Source organism: Muntiacus reevesi, chromosome 8 (genome assembly GCF_963930625.1).
Source record: "Muntiacus reevesi chromosome 8, mMunRee1.1, whole genome shotgun sequence".
Classification (NCBI taxonomy): domain Eukaryota; kingdom Metazoa; phylum Chordata; class Mammalia; order Artiodactyla; family Cervidae; genus Muntiacus; species Muntiacus reevesi.
The window spans coordinates 16592357-16617879 of NC_089256.1; the positions used below are offsets into that span (position 1 = coordinate 16592357).

The 25523-nt window shown below is 40.0% G+C and overlaps 1 pseudogene; it reads left to right on the top strand.

The window, feature by feature from the left end:
• Positions 1–7174: 7174 nt before the first annotated feature.
• On the top strand, positions 7175–24920 carry LOC136173591 (COMM domain-containing protein 8 pseudogene; annotated as a pseudogene).
• Positions 24921–25523: the final 603 nt, after the last annotated feature.

The following is a 25523-nucleotide window of genomic DNA, read 5'->3' on the forward strand; positions in this document are numbered from 1 at the left end:
GAAAAACAACTCATATTATATATGGCCAATGGTAAAATTCAAGCATTCACATACAAGTTAGAATGTTGGAAAAATTGTATTTGTCACCACAAGCTCAACATATTTCCAACACTTAATGACTGTTCTGATGTGTTCAGTGCTGCTATTAATAAATGTGATTTTTATATATATTGTGTAATGAAATATGTCAACATTTGAAAGAATGGTATAACTCAGTGAATCAATGTTTCTTAAACACTGCATGTTGTTACAAAATCATAATAAGATCCATTGAAAGTACAAACTAAACTAATGAATTTTAATATGAAAAGTTTATTTCATATATTTATCATTGGTGTGATTTCAGATTCAATATTGTAGTAATCTTTAAGAAATTACCACTTATTGACTTTTGATATAGTATTAAAGCAAAGAATAATTTCCACAATTATCTGAAAACACTTTTAAGATACTTCTCTCTTTTCCAATTACTTATCTGGGTGATGCCAGATATTCTGTACATACCTCAACCAAAATAATGTATCACATAAAACTAAAGAAAGAAGCAGAGGTGAAAATCCAGATTAGATTATAAAATATTACAAATTAAAGAGACTAACAAAATTATAAACAAATGCAACTCATTAAATTTTTTGTTTTGGAAAAATGTAGTTATCCTTTCATAGGTGTATATCATTTGTGCTTACATATAATGGGCTCATTGTGCTATTTTTCAAATGAATTGATACTTTTAAAGTTTCCTAGTTTTAATCTTTAATATACTAGATACCAACACCTGTAACCCACATAATCAAAAGCCTTTTGCAGTCTTCAACTTTTAGAGTGTAACAGGGTCTTGAGATCAAACCTGGAGAACTGCTGTGTAAACTCTAAGCTTTGGGAGAGCAATGCCATGTCTCTCTTGAGCACTGCTCAGAGACATTTGAAAAATAACTGCCAGTATTTGTTGAAAATATGATTGACTAAATGACTGTCTGAGTGAATGAATGACACTTGCAATATATTGCAGACAGAGGAAAGAGTCTGATGTTTAAAAAAATAAAAAATAAAAAAATAAAACAGGAAGAATTTTAGGAGAATGTTGATATTGTTCAATTGCTCAGTTGTGTCCAACCGTTTGCAACCCAATGAACAGAAGCATGCCAGATTTCACTGTCCCTCACTATCTCCAAGAGTTTACTCAAACTCATGTTCATTCAGTTGATGATGCCATCCAACCATCTCATCCTCTGTCACCCCCTTCTCTTCCTTCCCTCAATCTTTCCCAGCAGCAGGATCCTTTCCAATGAGTTTGCACTTCACATCAGGTGACAAATTATTGGAGCTTCAACTTCAGCATCAGTCCTTCCAATGAATAATCAGGGTTGATTTCATTTATGATTGATTGGTATGATCTCTGCAGTCCAAGGGACTCTCAAGAATCTTCTCCAGCACCCCAGTTTGAAACCATCAGTTCTTGGTTCTTGGCCTTCTTTATGGTCCAAACCTCACATTTGTACATGACTACTGGAAAAACCATAGCCTTGGCTATGAGCACCTTTGTTGGCAAAGGTCTTTGATGTCTTTGCTTTTTAATATGCTGTCTAAGTTTGTCAAAGGTTTTCTTCCAAGGAGCACTGAAGTGTGTTAGTCACTCAGCAGTGTCTGACTCTTTGTGATCCCATCGACTATAGCCCACCAGGCTCCTCTGTCCATGGAATTCTCCAGTCAAGAATACTGGAGTGAGTAGCCATTCCCTTCTCCAGGGAATTTTCTCAACCCAGGTATCGAATCTGGGTCTCCTGCACTGACAGATGGGTTCTTTACTATCTGAGTCACCAGGGAAGCCCTAAGGAGCAAGTGTCTTTTAATTTCATGGCTGCAGTCACCATCCACAGTGATTTTAGAGCCCAGGAAAATTCTATCACTGTTTCCATTGTTTCCCCATCTATTTGCCATGAAGTAATGGGACAGGATGCCATGATCTTAGCATTTTAAATGTTGAGTTTTAAGCCAGTTTTTCCACTCTCCTCTTTCACCTTCATCAATATGCTCTTTAGTTCCTCTTCATTTTCTGCCATTAGAGTGATATAATCTGCACATCTGAAGTTGTTGATATTTCTCCCAGCAATCTTGATTCCAGTTCGTGAGTCATCCAACCCAGCATTCTGCATGATGTGCTTTTCATATAAGTTAAATAAGTAGGGTGACAATATACAACCTTGACACACTCCGATCCCAATTTTGAACCAGTCCACTGTTCCATGTCCAGTTCTAACTGTCACTATTTGACCTGTACACAGGTTTCTCAGGAGACAGGCAAGGTGGTCTGGTTTTCCCATATCTTTAAGAATTTTCCACAGTTTCTTGTGATCCACACAGTCAAAAGTTTTAGCATAGTCAGGGAAGCAGAAGTAGATGTTTTTCTGGAATTCTCTTGCTTTTTCTATGATGCAATGGATGCTTGCAATTTGATCTATGGTTCCATTGCCTTTCTTAAACTCAGTTTGTATATCTGGAAGTTCTTTGTTCACATACTATTGAAGCCTAGCTTGAAGGATTTTGAGCATAAAAAGCTTCTTGATGAAAGTGAAAGAGGACAGTGAAAAACTTGGCTTAAAGCTCAACATTCAAAAAACTAAGATCATGGCATCTGGTCCCATCACTTCATGGGAAATAGATGGGGAGACAGGGGAAACAGAGTCAGACTTTATTTTTTGGGCTCCAAAATCACTGCAGATGGTGACTGCAGTCATGAAATTAAAAGACACTTACTCCTTGGAAGGAAAGTTATGACCAACCTAGACAACATATTAAAAAGCAGAGACACTACTTTGCCAACAAAGGTCCATCTGGTCAAGGCTATTGTTTTTCCAGTGGTCATGTATGGTTGTGAGAGTTGGACTGTAAAGAAAGCCAAGCACCGAAAAATTGATGCTTTTGTACTGTGGTATTGGAGAAGACTCTTGAGAGTCCCTTGGACTGCAAGGAGATCCAACCAGTCCATCCTGAAGGAGATCAGTCCTGAATATTCATTGGAAGGACTGATGCTGAAGCTGAAACTCCAATACTTTGGTCGCCTCATGTGAAGACTTGAGTTATTGGAAAAGACCCTGATGCTGGGAGGGATTGGGGGCAGGAGGAAAAGGGGATGACAGAGGATGAGATGGCTGGATGGCATCACCGACTCGATGGGCATGAGTTTGAGTAAACTCCAGGAGTTGGTGATGGACAGGGAGGCCTGGCGTGCTGTGATTCATGGGGTCGCAAAGAGTTAGACACGACTGAGCAACTGAACTGAACTTGATAGCATGTGAAATGAGTGCAATTGTGTGGTAGTTTGAACATTCTTTGGCATTGCCCTTCTTTGGAAAGGGCAATGAAAACTGACCTTTTCCAGTCCTGTGGCCACTGCTGAGTTTCCCAAATTTCCTGGCATATTGAATGAAGCACTTTAACAGCATCATCTTTTAGGATTTGAAATAGTTCAGCTGGTATTCTATCACCTCCCCTGGCTTTGTTCATAGTGATGCTTCCTAAGGTCCATTTGTCTTTGCACTCCAGGATGTCTGGCTATAGTTGAGTGATCACACCATTGTGGTTATCTGGGTCATTACGATCTTTTTTGTATATTTCTTCTGTGTTTTCTTGCCACCTCATCTTAATATCTTTTGCTTCCACTAGGTCCATACCACTTCTGTTCTTTACTGTGCCCATCTTTCCTTGAAATGTTCCCTTGATATCTCTAATTTTCTTGAAGATATCTCTAGTCTTTTCCATTCTATTGTTTTCCTCTATTTCTTTGCATTGCTCACTTAAGAAGACTTTCTTATCTCTTCTTGCTATTCTCTGGAACTCTGCATTCAGATGGGTATGAGGAAACTAGTGCATGGATGAAAACTTAGGCTTTCAACCTAACCCTGAGTTCAAATCCTGGTTCCAACTTTTATTAGCTAAATACAGTTCTGAGCTTCAGCTTGTTAGCTGTGTACTAGTGCAACTTCCTGCCTCTGTGCCTGTTTCTTTACCTGTAAAATGAGGATAATGACAGCACCTATCCCATACATTCATGTTGAAAGTAAAGTGGTTGACTTGTACAGCCTAATATGGCAGTCACTGGCCACATGTGACCCCTGAGCACTTGGTATGTGGCTAGTGCAAATGAAAAAAATAAGTTTTAAATTTTATTTAATTTTAACTGGTTGAAATTAAAATGTTTAAATTGAAGTAGTTTGTCAAAATGAATGAGAATAGAAAAAGAAATAACTTTTGATACTAATTCAAGTATTAAACTCCTTTTAAGTAAATTTGGATCAACTTGAGTTTGTGATTCTAACTTTCCAATTTATTTTTTATGAAATCTAAATACTGATCAAATATTTGTAGTGAAACGTTAGGTCCAAATTAATATGTGTTGTAGGTATAAATGCATGGTGGATTTCCAAGACAATATCAAAAAAATATGAAGTATATTAGTAAGTTTTTATACTGATTATACACTTGTAATAAAAAAATTTATTAAGATAAATCTCACCATTTTTTATTTTTTGATGTGGCAATTAGAAATGTAAGTTACATATATGGGTGGATTACATTCTATTTCCATTGTACAGTGGCTCTGTACACATTGAGCATTGTACACAACATTAGTGGTCACTGTTTTATTATTATCTATACTATAAAGATAACATTTACCTTATAAAATCATATAAAGATAAAATGCAGGTGTTCTGTAAGGCTATTACCCCAGTGTTAGGCACATGATAAGGGCTCAGTAAATGGTACCCATCACCAGTAAGGAAAGAGGGCATTCTGTGTTCTTGAATAACAGAACTGAAAGGCTGGGTGGGGAGTGCATATTGTAGAAAGTTTTGAAAATCTGGCTGAAAAGCTGAGGCTTAAGTCCCTATACAACCAAGAGCCACTGAAGCACATGATCCAAGATGTGTTTTAGAAAGATAACTCTGACAGTAAATGTCCTCAGAGGCAGGGATGTGAGATTTAGAAGCAGTTCTAAACCATTCAGAGCTACATCTACAGAGTTGGTTGGGTGATCAAGCTGGGAACTGCTGTCTGGGGTCACAGACTAAGTCTCAGTTTGAGTGATGAGTCTGGTTTCTTGGGAAGCTCATAACCAAGCTTTGTAGCAATTCCAAAAGAGATTTCACAGGCATTTTTGAAAAGTGATAGACAGCATCATCAGTATAAGCAGCTCTCCTTCCACTGTGACTATTCCAAAATGTGTACATTTTTTGTGTTTACACATCAAGCAAATAAATGGTACCATTACATTTTAGTGTATTTTTGTACTCCAGATGAAAGGCTCTTGTAAAAACGTTTCCAGTCCTTCAAGTTCCCCTTTTATATAAATAAACCCATCCATTCCTAGGAAACACTTAGATACTGACTGAAACAAATTAAATCCATATCCTTTCACCAGTACTGCCCTTATATCCAGATGAAAGACACCCCTCTCCTAGGCCCCACAGCTTTGAGGGTTCTGAGATGGCCTCTTTCCTGCTGCACTACTGTCCTTTATTAGTTATCTAAAGTTGCATAAAAAATTACAAAACTTAGTGAGTTAAAATGACAATCATCCTTTACATCTATCATGGTTTCTGCAGATTGTGAATTGAAAAGTAGCTTAGCTAGGAAAGGGGTTTCTTTGGTGGCTCAGATGATAAAGAATCTGCCTGCAGTGCAGGAGACCTGGGTTCAATCCCTGGGTTGGGAAAATTCTCTGGAGGAGGGCATGGCAACCCAATCCAGTATTCTTGCCTGGAGAATCCCCATGGACAGAGGAGCCTGGCAGGTTACAGTCCATGAGGTTGCAAAGAATTGGACCCTACTGAGCGACTAAGCCCAAGCACTCTTAGCTAGGTGACTCTGGTTCAGGGTCTTTCATGGGAGGCTGTAGTCAGAAGTCAGCTGGGCCTGTAGTCATTGGAAGGCTTGACTTTGGAGGATATATTAATGCTCTCAAGATGTTCACTTACACAACTGGAAGATTGATCTTGGCTGCTGTCAGATGACTTTGGGTCCTCTCCACAAGGGAAGCTTCCTCACAAGACGCTGGCTAGGTTCTGAGGCCAAACATACAAATGGACAATGGCTAGAACATACATGAAAATAGAACCCTGAACCACAGTGTGCCCCATCAGTGAAGCCAACAACAACTTCCATATCAATAAGCCCCAAATGGCCAGGACTTGATCTATAACTGATAGCTTCTCCATTTTTTGCTTCCATTTCCAACTTAAAACTAACCAAAAAAAGCAAAATCTGCCCCCCCCAACCAATCACACAAAATTCCCTACCTCCTTTTGGCCAGCCTGCAGCTTCCCCAGGCCATACACTTCTAATTAGGCACACTGGAGGGTTTCCCGTTACCTAGAGCCAGACTCCTAGTCTGCTGCTTTTGGATCTCTGCAAAAAGATGTGATAGTGGCTGACTCCCTTACTACACAAACTCTGAATTAAATAGCTGTTTCTTGTTCTCATGTGGGTGGTTTTTGCTTATTTACACAATTTCAGAAATTCTGAAAGTTTGTGTCTTTGTGTATGTGTGTATGAGACAGAGAGAGCATGAAGTGACCAGAAGCTGTGTCCTTTTCATGACCCAGCTTTGGAAGTCACAAATGATCACTTCCACCATACTACCTTGGTGCAGGTAGTCACAATCCCTCACCCAGGGGGAACATAGATCACCCCTCTTGGTAGAGAGATGTGCCAATAACAACGTAAGAAGAGCATCCTAGATCGGGTAAAATATGTGGGTTTTGTCATTTTTGAAAAGTACCATCAGTTCCCTACCCTCTGGAGTCTGTGGGGCTAGGAGACATGTTTGCATAAAACCTGCTCCCCATCTTCTAAGCCTGCAATGAATATGTAAGCCACTATCTAAATGTGTTTTTTTTTTTTCTATTTAAAACAATTAAAATTAAATGAAATTTAGAGTCCATTTCCTCAGCCTCACTAACCACATTTTGAGTACTCAATAGCCACAAATGGCTAGTGGCTACCATACTGGACAGCCCAAATAGAGAATATTTCCATCACTGCCTTGGACAGCGCTGATCTAGGTCAAGTTCAGAGACCTCAAAAATCCATGTAGATCATATTTTGATATTAGCAGTTCAAGGCCTGGATGGGTGATCCAAAATGATGGTTGGCAGACTTTGTAGATAGAGCTTAAATGTCCAGGCTGCGATATCAGCAAGCTTGCTGTTACGTCCTGAGTTGCGTCCCTTCAGAGCCGTATGTTAAAACCCTAACCCCTGACGTGACTGCATTTGAAGAAGGGCTGAAGAAGGAGGTAGTACACATTAAGTGAGGCCATAAGGGTAAGACCTTAATCCAGCAGGGCTGATGTCCTTAGAAGAGGAAGAGATGAGAGAGCTCCCTCTCTCCACATGCCACAGGGAAAATGTCACATGAGGATGCAACAAGATGGTAGAACCTGCAAGACAAGAAGGAAACTCACCAAGAACCAAATTAGTTGGCACCTTGATCCCGGACTTCCAACCTCCAGAACTGTGAGAAAATTAATTTCTGTTACTGAATCCATCCAGTCTGTGGTATTTTTTTTTTACAGCAGCCTAAGTAGATTCCCACACTTGTGCACAAGGTCCTTCACAGAACAGTCTAGAACAAGGGATGGGAGGAAGAGGGAAGGGGAGACACAGGTTGGTGGCTTACTCTCCACCACCTTCTCACTTCAGCATGGAACCTCAAGAAACTCTAAAAATAAAACTCAAAATTGGCCTCCCAAGATGTTATAAAGACATACATGGCAATGTAGAGAGATACAATTTATTTACCAGTTTGTTCACTTGATTCATACCTTCTAAATATTATGGTATACAGTATATAGTATGCCTCCATTTGTGCTCCTTTATAGGAACCCATGGGGCTTCTCTGGTACCTCAGCTGGTAAAGAATCCACCTGTAATGCAGGAAACTTGGTTCAACTCCTGAGTCGGGAAGAGTCCCTGGAGAAGGGATAGGCTGCCCACTCCAGTATTCTTGGGCTTCCCTGGTAGCTCAGATGGTAAATAATCTGCCTGCAATGTAGGAGACCTGGGTTTGATCCCTGGGTTGGGAAGATCCCCTGGAGAAGGGAAAGGCTACCCACTCCAGTATTCTTGCCTGGAGAATTCCATGGACAGAGGAGCCTGGCAGGCTACAGTCCATGGGGTCGCAGAGTCAGACACGATTGAGTGACTAAGCACAGTACAGCCTAGGAACCCACAAATGTTGGAGACGCATAAGACTTAGTTTACATAGTTTCTTAGTCTGAGGAATAGGAAAATATATGTGTGTGCTATGTTGCATTATCACTGTAATAAAAACACTGGATTCCAAAAAGAAGGGTGCTAGACATCAGGCCCAGTGTAGTGGCACAAACTGGGTAGAGAAATTTGCTCTGCCTCAGTGCATATTTCATAGAGCCTGTTTCAAGACTAAGAGTCAGTTGGAGATATCAACTGCATGATGGTCTAAGGAATATGTTGAATTACCTGGAAAAAAAAAAAAAAAGAAAAGAAAAAACTGCATGGAATAGGCTTTGGAATAGAGTCATGCAGGAGTCACTGTTGCTGCCCTCTTCCTGGGCTTCAGCACCCATCTCTCAGTCACTGCGGGTGACTTTTCTTTCAAGTGACACTTGGAACAGCCAACCTTTATCCACTGAAATATACCTTGAAACATTCTATTTTTCCACCTGGTATTTTTTCATACATTTTATTTATTTACTTTTGGCTGTGCTGGGTGGTTCTTCACTTCTGAGCAGGCTTTTCTCTAGCTGTGGCAAGTGAGGACTGCTCTCTAGTTGCAGTGCTCACACTCCTCATTGTGGTGGCTTCTCTTGTTGCAGAGTACAGGCTCTAGAGTGTGCAGGCTTCAGTAGTTGTGGCTTGCGGGCTCTAGGACACAGGCCCAGTAGTTGTGACCCACAAGTTCAGTTGCTCCATGGCATGTGGGATCTTCCTGGGCCGGGGATCAAACCTGTGTCTTCTGCATTGGCAGGCAGATTCTTTACCACTGAGCCCCCAGGGAAACACCTGCCTGGAGCTTCAAACAAAAATGCTTGTCAGCAGCTTGCACACAAAGAAAATCTTTCATTTTCCCACATAAATATTTTGGGCTGTCTGATGAAAGTTCTGTGTTTCCACATCAGCAAGTTCTGTAGCTGACTAATGTTTCCAAAACCATATGGCTGCTGATGGTGAGAACCCAAATTCCTGACTACACAGAAAGTGGCCTCTTGCATCTGAGACTCTGGGTTGAAGGGCAAGGTTTGTCCTTGGCCAGAGCAGCTGAGATCCTTTCTATATCCCAGGAAAAATTGCTTCTGGTGCTCCCTCCTTGTTCAGTTACTTGTGTCTACATTCCCCTAACTTTGAGGGTCTTTGTGTGGCGTTATCACAATGTGACTCAACATTTCAGAAGTTACCCAGACTTCTAGACCTGGTGGAAAGCTTAGCAAGTGTGTTGGACAACTCTACCCCCAAATCCTGCTCCAACTATGCACAAAGACTGGATCCTACATATATTTTTAAAATAAAAATAGATGTGTGCTGGGCAGTGAGGAAAAAAAGACCAAGAAAGATGATCTGAAAGAAAGTTAGATTTAACTACTTGCCTGGAAGGGAGAGCCACACTATTGCACTCAGGTGTAAGATCAGCAGGTTTCTCTAAGCAGAAATTGAGAGAACTTATGTTAGGGGAAGCACACTGACTGAAACCGCCCACCCTGGCCAGGCACCATAGTAACCATTTGCATGAGTTGTTTTATGGCAGGAGATCCTGATAAGGAATACGGAACTAATAAGCCACCACCAGCCGGAAGAGTTCGGGAAGGATCGAAAGGAGACACTACCTGTCCGTCCACTTCCCAGAATCCCTCTTGCTAGCATCCACCTTGGCTGAGCGCTGCGTGCGCCACCAGGAAAGACTCTGAATTAGAATGATTGGCCAAAGACCACCCGGAAATGAATCCCATCACCATAAAACCCAAGACTGCGAGCCATGCGGCAGAGCAGTTCTCCTGGGTTCCCTTACCCTCCTGCTCTCCACCCGGGTGCCCTTTCCCAATAAAATCTCTTGCTTTGTCAACATGTGTCTCCTCGGACAATTCATTTCCGAGTGTTAGACAAGAGCCCAGTTTCGGGCCCTGGAAGGCGTCCCCCTTCCTGCAACAAATGGCGACCACGAAGGGACATCTTCTTCACTGAGACTGACATCCTGACCACTCGGGGTACTCAGGGGCCAGCTTGCCTGCCAATGGACCAGACCCAGCGGCCGCGACTGGGACCCTTTTGTCCCTGGTCTCCTCCTGACGCGGACAACTGGCCAGAGTGCCCCGACCGGTAAGGAACAAGAGATTTTATTGACCTCCCTCCCCTTCCCTCTCTCTTTCCTCTCCTTAGCCCTTCCTATCCTTCCCGTTTTTCTAGTCCCCCGGTCCTGGACGCAGGAATCTGGTCGAAGGGCCTCAGCCTGAGCTGTGGATTGGAGACTGATCACCTCCTCTTGGCAGAGAACTCGAATTCTGGTCTTGTTTCTGGTAGGGCCGAGTTCCAGTCCTCCCTTCTCTGGAAGCCCAGGGAAAAGTCCCGTAACGCCTGGGTGTCTGCAGGTGGCAGGAGACGTCTGTAAGGCCACCCCTTTTGCCCCCCTTTCCCGCCTCCTCCTCCTTCTTCTTTCAACCTGGCTTCCTTTCCTCCTTTTGAAATCTTTGAAGACATCTGAAGTTCTGTGTCTCTATGGAAGGTTTTCTGAGAGACTGCATTCTTGTGTTTAAGGGAGTGTCTGATGAGGACTGCCAGGTTTATATGTGTGTGTTTTAACTCTGTTCTGTGTTGTGATTTGTGACGGCCATTTTGCTTTGTCTGGCCACCATTTAGACCTGCTGCCATTTTGTTAAAACTTGATTTTCTTTCCCTGTGCCTTGAGGCCAGGGCTCTCAGGAACACTTATCTAGACCATCTCTAACACCTGAGACTGAGAGAAAAAGGAAAAAAGCCTTTTAAAATGTTATTTAAATTTTATATTGTAATATCTAATTCATGACCAAACTTCGAAAATGAAGCTAGATCTTGCAGTGTGTCTGTCTAAATATGTCTTGGTATGTTTTTGTCTCTGGGTAATATTTTTTAGGTTAATTTGTAAATGAGCTCTATTTAATTGGCTTAAAAAAGGTAAGCGCTTACAAATCAAATAATTCTAAATTAAACAATAAATTCCAGGTTCAGGTGAACTGGGAAATATTCAGTATTAAATATCTGATATTAATGTTTGTTTGTTGACCTATCTAATATAGACATGTCTTAGAGTAATTAACATCAAGAAGAAGATTAAACCTAGGTTTAATATAAGTTAAATATTATATCTGTCACAAGTTTGTCAACAAGGAAATTACCTCGAGTGAAGAAACTTCTAAAAAATGTAAATGAGATATGAGTTTGTATTCTTTAAGAATATCTGTCTACAATAGTCTCCCCAGATTGGCGTAACTTGAATTTCTAAGGGTTGTGCTAAACCAAGTATTGGAAGTCTATTAAATAATTAGGTCATTTCCAAATGAAATAAGATTTTGAAACATTTACTACTAAACACTGATTTGCTTTTACAGAAAAACTAAAGAGATTTGGGACCATAAATAAATAATGTTTGATGCCATCCTAAAATGTTTTAAGAAAGCAAGGGTTTTAGAATTTATCCCTGGTATTTATGCTCACCAATCTATAAAATGCTAATATAAAAGTTAGCTCTTGGCTGCTAAAGGAAAGCAGGAAGTGTGCTTTCAGTAAAAAGTATAAAAAAAGTATTAAAAAGAGTTATGCATAATCAGGATTTTCTAAAATTGGATTACAATTAGTTAGATAAGTAGATTTTGTTAAGAATGACATGGGTGTAAGAAAACTGCTTAGAGCCAATTAGGTCCAAGATAGCGGAGCTGACTTTCACTAGACCTTGAGCCTTGGTATTTACGCCCATTGTGACATATCAACAAACTAAATGATACAGCCATCAACATTGACTAAATCTGACCAAATGTTCTAAACGCTTTTAATTGATCTTTTCGATAAAAATTCTTAAATCGAATTCTTTTAAAATTCCTTTGACCTCTAGCTAACTTTGGGGTGCTTCAGAGGGCCCCTGAAACATCCCAAAGAGAGATATTAAACTGTGTTTATTTGGTTGGTTAAATTACATGAAAAAGATTATCAAATGAGCAAAAAATCTGCTCATGTTATAATGTATGGTAAAATTACTAATACAGATATCCTAGAAATTATATGGAGTTCTTAACATTTTGATATGTCTTGGTGTTCTAATGAGAAACCTGATGACTTCACAAAAGTTAACAAAGGACTAAATGAACCAGCGAATATGCTTATAATTTTTATGGTTTCTATCTGAAAAATTACAGGTTTAATCTTGTGTTTTCCGGGAGTAAGGAAAACATTCCTCTCAAACTAATTATGAAAATAATTTGGTAAAATTATACGTTATGAACAAAACAATTGTATTTTCTCTCTATCTGACTCCTCCAGAAATTTGAAACTCTTAAGTTTCCAGTAAGTTTATCAAATGAGCTAAAAATGTTATCTCACTAACAGGTACAAAAATCTCAAGGAATTTTTGAGACCTTAAAAAGAGAAGAGTTCACCTAAATTTGTTATTCAAAATCTGTGATAAGCCTTTGGTGTGAGTTTCCCAGCCCTGTTTTATATTAAAAGTTCAGTCTGAGATTCTATAGGTGTTTCAGCAAAATAAAAAGTCTATAATCAATTATGGTTATATAAATCATCAGACCAAAATTAGTGAGAACAGACCTATTTTGCAAACAAAATAGCCTTAATTTGGTTATATTTGATAAAAATGAGGGTAACTTTGGGGAAAAAAGATATTTCAAAAAATGTTAAATCCCAGTTTGTTTATGGAGGTCTGTATGTAGTAAGACTCATTTCTTAGATAGTTCTTTGCTGTTATGTGATATTAATGCAAAATTTAATTAAATTCTTAAAGAACACCCTAAGTTTGTTTCTGAAGCTTACCTCAATAATCTATCTTTGGATGAAGATTAGATGCCTCATGACCTGCAACCAGGACTGGAAAAAGACATAATTTAAGGGACTGTCTCCAACCTGGATGGAAGGACTTTTTATCAGGTACTCTTAACTAGCTCTTGCACAATGAAACTAAAGAAAATTAACTCTTAGATTAATTCCCACTTCCAAAGTCCCCTACACTGGATTGGTCTATAGAGAAGACAGCTGACCTGATCTCACCTTAAAATGATGCTCAAACAAGAGAAACTACACTACACCATGATGAGACGACAACGACATCAGAGGTAGAGAGCTTGTCCAAGATGCTGGCCCTGATTCATATGATCATTTATAATGTTTTCTTGACTTCTTAGACCTTTGCATATAAATCAAATGCTTTTCTATCATAGGCCTGATCCTATGCTAGTTTTAAAAATCAATCCAATTGTTGGGTTTGTGGCCAATTACCTGTATCTAGTTCTGGGTTACCTTGGTAAATTTCTCTATTACAAGACTCTAACTGGTTGGCCCTGAGGAAATTTACTTAAAAAAAAGAAAATTATAGTCATATTCAGGTCACTGTGATACTACCAGACGAGATCCCCTCACTGGGCCAATTAATAATGCCTACTCTGACTCTGGCCATAAATTTGAGCCTTTTTCTATTCCTCAAGCTAAATCAGAGCAACAAAAAAGTTTTAGCAAAGGAGAAAAAAAGTCTCCCACAATTATGAGATAGATTTATATAGATAACACTAAGCTATGGTAATTTAGGTTTAAAGTCTCCTCTGTGTTAAAAACAATTAAATCATACTAAGGATAATCAGTCTAGTAACACTAAAAAAACTGGGCTATGTGCGTTATAGATGGTGGTGCCAATGTATAATTTCCCTGAAAGATAAAGATTCGTACAGAGTAGACTAAGTCAGACGACCTGGGATATACTGGGCTACATCTAATGGAAGCTCTTAAGTCTTACTCGTGACTTTACTAATACTGCTGGCTATGTTCTTTGTATTTCACCTGTTTTACAAAATTGCTGTTTCTTACACTGCCAAATGTGTGACTGAGGCCTCTGATAAAATAATATATAGTTCCTTATGAAATCGATGATATGACAGTGTAACTCTAGATATGAGAAAAAGCAACAAGAGGGAATGTTTTCCTGGACCAAGAGGCTAGTAAGACAGGTGGTCCAGAGAATTTTAGATACTGTTTTATGGCCTAATCCAGTAACAGCACATTGAGAAGCCGGTCGACAAAATCTTTGCCAAACCTGAGAATGGACATTCTCAGCACCATGGGATAAAATGGTCATGAAATGCCCCCCTCAAAGTCGTCGTCAAGTTTGTGAGCAAAAAGGGGCTTTGCCAATTGAAGATTGACACTTGCCATCTACATCTACAGTGATTATATATCATGGCCACTGCAACTGCTGACTTTCAACGGCCCTGAAAGGAGTTCAGGGTGAAGATCAGGAATGAGGCGCTCCGTGCTCTGGGAAAAACTGGCAGAACAGGCCTTCAGATAGTTAGATCTTTTCAAGAGATTTTATGAGTCCCAATTCTTGCATCTTCTCATACCTAGAGAAACACTGACATCATTAATGGTGCCATCTGCTTTGGCTATTAAAGAAAAATTTTACAATTAAAAGTCAAATAGAGTACTCAGCTATGGTTCAGACATCCTGGGAAATAACCAGGTGTTACTATGGGTATAATTTCAGATTAGACATTGTATTGCTAAACACTTGAGTTTTCTGAGTCGTGTCAGGCTTAGATGCTACCATTCTCAAAAGTGTCTGCTGGAAGCGAGTAACTTCTATCTTACTTTTTATAAAACTAGGCAACTGGCCACCTGGCTATAAGTCTCCCTGAAGTGCCAGGTCCGGACTGGATTTCAGGCCTATTCTTCTAAAAAAAAGAGATTTACTTTGTCTATTAAAACTCCAGTTATCCCTTCTCCAGCTACTACTAACTGGGTATGTTACAACAAAATGGCAGACCAAGAGATTGAGATTTTAATCATACAAGACTCAGATCTAAGACTTAGAACTCAGGAATACTTCCAATTCAGTGTCTCTTCTCCAAGCTGAGGCGATCCTATGCCCCATTTTGACAAAAAGTTATCACAGTCATAGTTGCCCTGTTCCCTAAATAAAACTGAACAGGACTCTGCGGGGTGGCGACTCTGGAGTACAGATCTGCTGTACTGTAAAATATAGGCTTTATTCAGCCTCCTTGACCTTCCCTGAGTTCCAACGGGTAGATTCAAACAATTGCCAATCAGAGAAGGAAAAAAATATAGAAACAGAGGGGAAACAATCAAATGGTGGTACAGCCTTGAGACAGGTCCTGGTTCCTACTCAAAAAAAAAAAAATGCATAACAATGTCTTTTGAGTTCTTCTACAGAACTAGAGCCCCCACCCAGGTGAAAGATGGTAACTTCAGACTAAACATAAGATTCTTAGAACACAGCTCTGTCGCTTGACCACCAGCCAATCATCCCAGCGGTACCTCCTGTTTCTGGGGACCAGTGATGACCATCCTGTTAGGTCTCCTGTTTGGCCCCTGTCTATTTTACCTCTGAGAGGCGCTGACAGTTTCAAACTAAGTCGCTGTTATTACAAGAGTAAAAGCTGGTTTCAGATATAAAACACCCCAACTTAGATCAGGTAGAGAGAGACTTCTGCTCTGCTAGGCAGGCCTACGCCCAGGCACAGCAGGAAGAAGTTACAGAAGAAAGAGACCTCCGCCCCAATTCCCAAGAAGCATCTTGAGTGTGAAGTCTCTCAGGGGGGAGTTGTTAGGGGAAGCACACTGACTGAAACCGCCCACCCTGGCCAGGCACCATAGTAACCATTTGCATGAGTTGTTTTATGGCAGGAGATCCTGATAAGGAATACGGAACTAATAAGCCACCACCAGCCGGAAGAGTTCGGGAAGGATCGAAAGGAGACACTACCTGTCCGTCCACTTCCCAGAATCCCTCTTGCTAGCATCCACCTTGGCTGAGCGCTGCGTGCGCCACCAGGAAAGACTCTGAATTAGAATGATTGGCCAAAGACCACCCGGAAATGAATCCCATCACCATAAAACCCAAGACTGCGAGCCATGCGGCAGAGCAGTTCTCCTGGGTTCCCTTACCCTCCTGCTCTCCACCCGGGTGCCCTTTCCCAATAAAATCTCTTGCTTTGTCAACATGTGTCTCCTCGGACAATTCATTTCCGAGTGTTAGACAAGAGCCCAGTTTCGGGCCCTGGAAGGCGTCCCCCTTCCTGCAACACTTATATAACAAAAAGAATTTGGCCAAGAGGCAGAATGTAAATTCTTTCTTTTTGTGTCTCTGATACAGGAAAGTCTGGTTTCAAACAAGTTTGGGATTAGTTGCTTAAGTTTCCCATGGGTTTGGAGTCATTCTGTGGAAGGCTTAAGCTGAGAATTCTCATCAAAGTTTCTCTTTAATACACGTACAAATAAGAAAGAGTAATTGCCAGGAGTCAGAAGAAAAGAAGGAGACTTTAGATAGTGAAGTAAGTGAAAGTTGAAGCTATGTAGCCCACAGGATGTGAGCCTTAAATACACTTGAAGGGAGAGGGTTTTAATGCCTGATCAGGAAGTAACTTGGTGTACACCAGGACCCAGGAGAAAGGAGCAGTGACCCCACAAGAGGCTAAGCCAGACTTGCCTGTGAGTGTCTAGAAGTCTTGGGCGGAGGTGAAGGTCGACAGTAGGGGCACCAAATACAACAGTCCTGGGAGTCCTGGGGCATGCTGGGGTATGCTGTCCTAAGTCCTTTTGAAGGAGGTTACCATTATCCCTACCATAGTTTGGCCTCAGGCCAAACAATAGAGAGAGAACACAGCCCCAGTCTTCAACAGAAAATTAAATTAAAGATTTACTTAGCACGACCCTGTACTATACAGGGAGAAGCTTTATACAGTCAGCAAAAATAAGACCTGGAGCTGACTGTGGCTCAGATCATGAACTCTTTATTGCAAAATTCAGACTTAAATTGAAGAAAGTAGGGAAAACCACTAGACCATTCAGGTACGACCTAAATCAAATTCCTTATGAGCATACAGTGGAAATGACAAATAGTTTCAAAAGATTAAATCTGATAGAGTGTCTGAAGAACTATGGACAGAGGTTGGTAACATTGTACAGAAGGCCTTGATCAAAATCATCTCCCAGAAAAAGAAATGCAAAAAGGCAAAATGGTTGTCTGAGGAGGCCTTACAAATAGCTGAGTAAAGAAGAGAAGTGAATGGCAAAGGAAAAAAGGAAAGATATTTCCATTTGAATGCAGAGTTCCAAAGAATATCAAGGAGAAACAAGATAACCTTCCTAAGTGATCAATGCAAAGAAGTAGAGGGAAACAATAGAATGGGGAGGACTAGAGATCTCTCCAAGAAAATTAGAAATATCACGGGAACATTTCATGGAAAGATGGGCACAATAAAGGACAGAAGTGGTATGGACCTAATGGAAGCAAAAGATATCAAGAAGAGGTGGCAAGAAAACACAGAAGAAATATACAAAAAAAGATCTTAATGACCCAGATAATCATGATGGTGTGATCACTCACCTAGAGCCAGACATCCTGGAGTGCAAAGTCAAATGGACCTTAGGAAGCATCACTATGAACAAAGCTAGTGGAGCTGATGGAATACCAGCTGAACTATTTCAAATCCTAAAAGATGATGCTGATAAAGTGCTGCACTCAATATGCCAGCAAATTTGGGAAACTCAGCAGTGGCCACAGGACTGGAAAAGGTCAGTTTTCATTCCAACCCCAAAGATGTTCACACTGCCACACAATTTTGCTCATCTCATAGCGAAAAATTGCTCAAAATTCTCCAAGCCAGGCTTCAACAGTACATGAACTGAGAACACCCAGATGTTCCAGATGGATATAGAAAAGGTGGAGAGACCAGAGATTAAATTACCAATATCCATTGGATCATAGAAAAAGCAAGAGAGTTCCAGAAAAACATCTGCTTCTGCTTCATTGACTATGCTAAAACCTTTAACTGGGTGGATCACAAAAAACTGTAGAAAATTCTTAAAGAGATAGGTATACCAGACCACCTTACCTACCTCCTGAGAAATCTGTATGCAGGTCAAGAAGCAAGTTATACCCAAACATGGAACAATAGACTGGTTCCAAATTGGGAAAGAAGTACATCAAGGCTATGTGTTGTCGCCATGTTTATTTAACTTATATGCAGAGCACATCTTGCAAAATATTGGGCTGGATAAAGCACAAGCTGGAATGAGTATTGATGAGAGAAATATCAATAACCTCAGATATGCAGATAACACCACCTTTATGGCAGGAAGTGAAGATGAACCAAAAACTCTCTTGATGAAAGTGAAAGAAGGGAGGGGAAAAGCTGATTTAAAGCTCAGCAATCAAAAAACTAAGATCATGGCATCTGGTCCCATCACCTCATGGCAGATAGATGGGGGAAATAATGGAAATAGTGACAGACTTCATTTTTGGGGCTTCCAAAATCACTGCAAATGGTGACTGCAGCCATGAAATTAAAAGACACTTGCAAGAATAACTATGACCAACCTAGACAGCATATCAAGAAGCAGAAACATCGCTTTGCAAACAAAGGTCTGTATAGTCAAAACTATGGTTTTTCCAGTAATCAAGTATGGATGTGAGAGTTGGACCATAAGAATGGCTGAGTGCCAAAGAATTTATGCTTATGAACTATATCATTGGAGAAGATTCTTGAGAGTCCTTTGGATTGCAAGATCGAACAAGTCAATCCTAAAGGAAACCAGTCCTGAATATTCATTGGAAGGACTGAGGCTGAAGCTGAAACTGAAGCTCCAGTACTTTGGTCACCTGATGCAAGGAGTTGACTCATTAGAAAAGACCCTGATGCTGGAAAAGATTGAAGGCAGGAGGAGAAGGGGATGACAGAGGATGAGATGGTTGAATGGTATCACTGACTCGATGGACATGAGTTTGAGCAGGCTCTGGGAGTTGGTGATGGACAAAGAATCCTGGCATGCTATAGCCCATGGGGTTTCAAAATGTCAGACACAACTGAGCAACTGAACTGAACTGATCAGGATGCAGGGTCAGAGATAAGCAGCCAGAACAATTCCCTGCACAATGCCAGGGTTCATAAAACCCTGCCCCATCTGTGGTCTGGGATTGAAAAGTTGCATCTGGTAGCAAGCTTCCCGCCCTAGATTTGGGTGGGAACACCACTAGGGAAGGATAGGACCTTAAGACCAAGAAAGGTTCTCCAGGACCTACTTGGTATATTCTGTGGGTTGAGCAGATTTGGGCCAGCCACAAATCCACGCCATGGATCTCAAACCAGGCTCCAGGATTCCCAAGGAAGGTGAGCTCTCCGAAGTCTATTAAAAGCAGTAAGTACTCTGTTTAATAGCTCTCAGGGATGAGGCAGTAGGAGGGTTTCAAAGAAGGGCTCTCCTAGTGTGAGAAAAGGTTCTCCTAGTGTGAGAAACCCTCTAAAGTGTATATATTTTATTAATCATCACCTTGTGCCAGGCTCTTTACCACTTGTTATCTTGAACCTTCCCAACAACCACATTCTACAGCAGCCATTTATCTATTTTCAGAGAGCTAGTCAAAGTTGCAGTCTTATCGCATGCCTGAAATTTCACACCTGAAATTCATTCGTAAAAGTCTTAATAGCTTTTCCATCTCTATGTGCACACACAGCTCCATACTAGACTAGAACACTGGGGAATGTAGTCCAATGGAAAGAATTCCGAAAAGGCAGCCCTACAATTGTGGAGCAATCCCAGGGCGAGGGCAACTGTTGACTGTGGAGAGATGGAACAGGGGCTGTGAGGGAGATTCTGGTGGGAAATGCCTGTGGAGGAAAGCCAGGCAGCCATGGAAAGGTGATACTGCTGAGCTGCGCATAGTGGGTGGAGCCATCACCATAGCCTCTCTTTCCCCACATGCCAGCATCAGCAGCTGAACAATAGAGAGGCTGGCCCATCAAGCACCTGATGCACTGAACTACAGAGTAGGACCCCACCAGGGATGCACCTTTAAGTGCCTGACGCAGGTGTCTATAGAGTAGTACCCCGGCCAGGGGGCCCCTCTAGGTGCCTGATGCACCAAAACACAGAGAAGGACCCCAGAAAAGGGAGCCCTCTAAGTGCCTGAAAGGGCGGAGCTATGGAGAAAGACTAGCCAAAGAGGCCTTCTGATCACCAGCTACCAGAGGCTCAAAAAAAGACTGATATGTCCGTAACTCTTGCAGCTGAGGCAGCCCATGTCTCGGCATACTTGGTGCCACCAGAGTCCCCACAACCCAAGCAGCTGTGCCAGCTTCATGCTCAACACTCACTGGGGCAGAGATGCCACAGGCAAATAAAAAGTCTTGCATCTTATGCACGCGGAGTTGCTTTGGTTGTATCCAATTTTTTGTGACCCTGTGGACTGTGGCCTGCCAGGCTTCTGTCAGGGGGGTTCTCCAGGCAAGAATACTGGAGTGTGTTGGCCAATTCTGGTTGACATATCTTTCTAGAGCACTATATTTCCTGCTGTCTTAGCTGCCAACACCCCTGAATACCTGGTGCTGCCAGAACCCCTGCCACTCAGGCAGCTGCACTACCTCTGCACTTGGCCCTCTCTGGGGCAGACTCAAGTCCTCCAGGGCAGCATCAGGAGCAAACCCCAGTGGATGATCTACAGGCAGATATGGAAATAAAACCACAATTGAAACCCAGGGGCTGTCTACGGCCATACCACCCTGAACGCGCCCGATCTCGTCTGAAACCCAGGGGCAGTGTGGCTAAGGAAGAAGACCCAAAACCTTCCCACCAGCTATACAATCTGCAGATTAAATCCACATGATCAATTAGGCAAACTCTGTGTTTACCGAATACATAAAAAGGCTTTGAGAGCTCCCACAAAGGAAAACACTCTATTTCTGATAGCTGTGGACGTTGAAGACAAGAACACACAGGAGTAGAACCAGATTAGAATCTGAACTGCCCCTACAGCAGATCCAGAGAACAGCACAGTGTTTGAGGGCATCCTAGGAAGGAGAGCTGGACTGTGACTCCCAGCAAGGGAAAGGACCCTGACAGCAGTGACTCAAGTAAAGCATTTATTTTTTATGTTTTGACTTCTTCTGTAGTTTCTTTTGGATTATTTTCCTTTTTTTTTTTTCTTTTTCTCCCCCCTTCCCCCCCCCCCCGGTTTAGTTGTTGGTTTTATTGGTACCATGAAATCTAATTAAGCTTTTGAGTTTTTTTTTTTTTTCAATCACAATTTTCAATGTTGTTATAAACCTCTGCCTCTACATTGATCTTTTACATTTCTGAGGAGCTTTCTTTCTTTCTTTTCTTTTCTTTTTTAAATTCTTTCCTCTTCCTATTTTTCTCTTTAATCTTTTTTAATTTTAATTTTTAACTTTTTTTAATCTATTAATATTTTTTCTACATTTATTCCTTTGTTTACTTTTCCTACTGTTTTTTTCCCTTGCAGTTAACCCTTACTATATATAAATCTTCTTTATCTACCTCTATTTAACTTTGCATGTCTATTCTTTCTTTTCTTTCCTCTCAACATATTTGTTAGTTTTGTTTTCATTGCTTTATTCCCCACTTGGCACCTTGCTTTAGTTTTGCTTTCCAGTCTGTGCTTTAGTTAGTTTTGTCCTTAACTGATAGATATAATTTTTGATCTCCTTTGTTCACCAGGTCAATCTATTGTACTTTATTTGTTGGACTGTTTTGGGTTTTTTTGTGGATGTAAATGTATATTCCATTATTTTGATCATTATTTGCTTATTTTGTAACTGCCATTTGCCTGGCATTCATCTTTCATTGCTTGTTTTGAGTATTTGTTTTAATCTCGCTTAATGCCATAACAAACGAGTTGTAGAATCTTCATTTCTGACCAGAGATCAAACCCTGAGCTTTTGGAGTGGGAACACTGACTCCAAGACCCTAGACTACCAGAGAAATAACCCTCTGGGGTATCAGATAGCGAGAACTCCTGCAAAGGAAACCACTTGAATACAAGACCCAGCATCACCCAACCACCAGTAGTACCCTATGAAGGACACCTCATCCAAACAACAAACAAAAACAAAAATACAAACCCAGTCATCAGCAGGCAGGATTACCACCTCACTCAGCCTTGCACATCAGGGGAAAGCAAACAAACAAACAAACAAAATTGGTACAAATCTCACCCTATACAAAGCTTATACAAACCACTGCACCAACCATAGTGGGGCAGAAACCAAAAGGAAGAAATAATTCAACCTTGAAGGCTGAGGAAAGGAGACCTCAAAAACAGTAAGTTTAAATAAAAATAATGAAAAGGAAGAGAAATAATGCACAAACGAAGGAACAAACTAGAGTCACAAAAGTTCAAATAAATGAAGAGGAAATAGGCAAACTACCTGAAAAAGAATTCAGAATAATGATAGCAAAGATGATAAAAAAAACCTTGAAAAAAGAATATGGAAAACGTAAGAATCAGTTAACAAAGACCAAGAAGAATTAAAGAATAAATATACAAAAACAAACAACACAATTACTGAAATTAAAAATACTCTAGAAGAAATGAATAGCAGAATATCTGAAGCAGAAGGAAGAATCCATGAGCTGGAAGATTAAATGGTGGAAATAACTTCTGAAGAGCAGAATAAAGTAAAAAGAATGGAAAGAACTGAGGAGAGTCTCAGCAACTTCAGGGACAATATCAAATGCACCGACATTCGAATTATAGGTGTCCCAGAAGAAGAACAGAAAAAGAAAGAGTATCAGAAAATTTTTGAAGAGATTATAGTTGAAAACTTCCCTAGTATGAAAAGAAAACATACAATCAAGTCCAAGAGACACAAAGAGTGCCATACATGATAAACGCAAGGAGAAACACACCAAAACACATATTAATCAAACTAGCAAAGACTAATCACAAAACAAGATTACTAAAAGCAGCAAGGGAGAACAAACAAATAACATACAAGGGACATCCCATACATTTAACAGGTAATCTTTCAGCAGAAACTCTGCAGGCCAGAAGGGAATGGCAGAATATATTTAAAGTACTGAAAGGGAAAAATCTATAACCAAGATTACTGTACCCAGCAAGGACTTTATTCAACATTGATGGAGAAATAAAAAGCTTTTCAGGCAAGCAAAAGTTAAGAGAATTCAGTGACACCAAATCAGTTTTACAATAAATGTTAAACAGATTTATATAGTCAAGAAATACAAGAGAAGAAAAAAGATCTACAAAATCAACATCAAACAATTAAGAAAATGGCAATAGAAACATATATATCAATAATTACTTTAAATGTAGATGGATTAAATGCTCTAACCAAAAGACACAGACTGGCTGAATGGATACATATACATGCTGTCTACAAGAAACCCACTTCAGACCTAAAGACACATATAGGCTGAAACTGAGAGGATGGAAAAATATATTCCAAACAAATGGAAAGCAAAAGAAAGCTACAGTAGCAATCCTCATAACAGACAAAAAAAGACCTTAAAATAAGGAAGATTACAAGAGATAAGGAAGGACACTACATAATGATCAAGGGATAAATCCAAGAGGAAGACATAACAATTGTAAATATTTATGCATCCAACATAGGAGAACCTCAATACATAGGACAAACACTAACAGACATAAAAAGAGAAATTGACAGTAACACAATAATAATAGATTTTAACACCCCACTAACACCAATGGACAGATCATCAAAACAGAAAATTAATAAAGAAACACAAGTCTTACATGATACATTAGATGAGATGGATCTATTGATATCTTAAGGACATTCCATCTATATGTAGGAGAATACACACACACTTTCTTCTCAAGTGAACATGGAACATTCTCCAGGATAGACCAAATCTTAGGTCACAAATCAAACCTCAGTAAATTTAAGGAAATTGAAATCGCATCAAGCATCTTCTCCAACCACAACACTACGAGACTGGATATCAATTAAAAGAAACAAACTGTAAGAAACACAAACACATGGAGATTAAACAACATGTTTCTAAATAACAAACAGATTGCTGAATAAATAAAAAGGGAAATCAAAACATTTCTAGAAACCAGTGACAATAAAACCACGACAACTCAAAACCTATGGGATGCAGCAAAACCAGTGCTAAAGGAAATTTATAGCAATACAGTCCTACCTCAAGAAACAAGAAAAACATTGAATAGGGAGTCTACCTATACACCTAAAACAACTGGAAAAAGAAGAAGAAGAAGAACAAAAACAACAACAACAAAAAACAATTAGTAGAAGGAAAGAAATCATAAAGATCTGAGCAGATATGGGAGCCAGAAGAGGGGACGCCCTTGTGGCGACTGCAGAAGCTTCCCGCAGAGCGGGGCTTGCAGCTTCTTCACAAAATATTTGATGGCATTTGTGGCCGGACTTATCCTCTCTACCAGGATTATCACAGTGTTTGGGATTCAACAGAATGGATGCATGTTCTAGAAGACATTACCACCTTTTTCAAAGCTGTAGTTGGTAAAAATTTATCTGATGAAGAGATAGATCAACAGTTGACTCAGTTGAATTCATCTCATCAAGAAGCTATCATGAAATGCTTAAAAAGTAGGAAAGATGAAATCAAGCAGACTCTGTTGGAAGAAATAGTTGATATTTCCTCTGCACAACTACAGGATTTTGATTGACAGTTAAAGCTTGCACTTTCTAGTGACAAGATTGCTTCGTTACAAATGCCACTTTTAAGCCTTCATCTAGATGTAAAAGAAAATGGTGAAGTCAAGCCATATTCTGTTGAAATGAGTAAAGAAGAGCTGCAGAATCTAAAAAATCCTTGGAACCAGCTAATAAGGTGGTCCTGCAGTTGAAATAGCTGGGAATGATGAATACCAGCATTATCAGATTCCACTGGTACAACTGATGCACAGAGAGAATACCATGTGTTCACAGAAGCTGAATGGCCAGCTGAGAAAGCAAGCAGCAGTGTTGAGATTACAAAGACAACAATTTATCAGCATCCCTAAAGAAAAGGAAATTCTATGGTTGACAGGAAATGCCTGAAAACATGAAAGATGAAAAGGCTGTAAACACAGTTTATATTTTCATAATGACTATTTTGCTTCATTTATTAAATATTTGAAAAGGCTTTATAGATACAGTTTTATGATAAGCTAAAAATAGACTCTAAAGTAATGTAAACATACAAGCACAAATATACTTGATTATTGCTTAAAGAACTATGTGAATAGCAAGGATGTTTATTATGGATATATGTGGTGGTTCACTTGTGATATTTTTTAAAAATAATTTTTAAAGGATGTATAAGCTGTATTTAACTCAGGAGATCCCATGCTTTTCTCATATTTCAAAGGAAAAGTTATAAAATGTAAAATTTTATAGAGAAGTTCTCCAGACTTTAACTGGAAGGAAAAAAAACTAAATCTGAGTGAATAATTTTGAATATTGAATTCTAGGA